We start from the raw sequence: 1,576 nt of genomic DNA on the forward strand, positions 1-1,576 counted from the left end.
CATGGTAGTGCCTGCCTGTAGTCCCAGTTACTCAGGATACTGAGATAGGAGGTATCACCTGAGCCGGGGGAAGTCAAGGCTGAAGGAAACCAAGCACCACCGTACCACTCCAGCCTGGGAGAGAGAGTGAGACCCTCTGTCAAAAAAAGAAAAGAAAAAAAGAAAGGGAGAAGAAAGAGAAAGGAAGAAAGAAAAAAAGAAAGAAAAGAAAGAAAAAAAGAAAGAAAAGAAAGAAAAAAAGAAAGAAAAGAAAGAAAGAAAGAAAAGAAAGAGAAGAAGAAGAAGAAGAAGAAGAAGAAGAAGAAGAAGAAGAAAAAGAAAAAGAAAAGAAAAGAAAAGAAGAGGAAGGAAGGAAAGAAGGAAGGAAGGAAGGAAGGAAGAAAGGAAGGAAGGAAGGAAGACAAATACAATGTTATCTGCCACTGGACCTGTGACCTCACCTGAGGCTCAGGGTCCTCTTCCCAACTCACATGGTTGAAAGCAGAATTATTTTTCTTGCAGATGTATAAATCGTGACAGCTTATTTCTTCAAGGCCAAGAGAATTGCTTATCTGCAGCTCTGAGTCTTATAAAGGGCTCAGCTGATTAGGTCTGGCCCAGCCAAGATAATTTTCATTTTGATTAAATTAAAGTCAACTGATTTACATCTACAAAATTCTTTCATATCTGTCATTTAATGCAACCTATTATGACAGTGGCATCTGTCATATCCACAATGCATAGTCACACTAAGAGGGAGGGGGTTGATTATGCAGAATATACATGCCAGAGAGTGGAAACATTGGGAACATTCTTAGAATTCTTCCTACCAATGTATCTTTCTGTGGTGGTCTAAGTAGCTGTAACAAATACAGTTCAGGGTTGTAATAAGAACACATACATACATACATGCATGCTGATTAGGTCCATGCACACTCCTGGTTTAAGAAATTTGGAAGAATATGTATACATATATTTCTGCCAGGCATATGTAAGTCCAAATAGCATTAAATTTTTGCTTACTATATCTATTGTGAAAATATTTTTGTGTAAACTAGAGAGAGATGTAGAGATGAATTATATAAGCATCTGGATTTCCTTCTTCCACACTAGGTAGTTACAAACAACCAGATGTTTTCTTAAATTAACTCCTTATTAATCTAGCCAAGCCCAAGCACCTGTATTTCAAAGAGTTCTATGTTTTAATGAAGGAAAATTACTACAGTTGCTATATGTTATAATGACTAATGAGTTTGAATATTTATTTTTATCTTTAATAGGTTGTAGATAATACCTTAGTGAGAAAAGTGAGTTAGCAAGAAAAGTAAGTTTTAAGGCAAAGTAAATGAAAGAAGTATTCAACATTTATTTATTTATTTATTTATTTATTTATTTTATCTTGTTTTTTTGAGATGGAGTCTCGCTCTGTTGCCCAGGCTGGAGTGCAGTGGCGTGATCTCGGCTCAATGCAAGCTCCACCTTCCAGGTTCACGCCATTCTCCTGCCTCAGCCTCCTCAGTAGCTGGCACTACAGGAGCCCACCACCTCACCTGGCTAATTTATTTTTGTATTTTTAGTAAAGAAGGAGTTTCACCAT

The sequence above is a fragment of the Mandrillus leucophaeus genome, unplaced genomic scaffold (genome assembly GCF_000951045.1).
Source record: "Mandrillus leucophaeus isolate KB7577 unplaced genomic scaffold, Mleu.le_1.0 Scaffold1082, whole genome shotgun sequence".
NCBI classification, from domain to species: Eukaryota; Metazoa; Chordata; class Mammalia; order Primates; family Cercopithecidae; genus Mandrillus; species Mandrillus leucophaeus.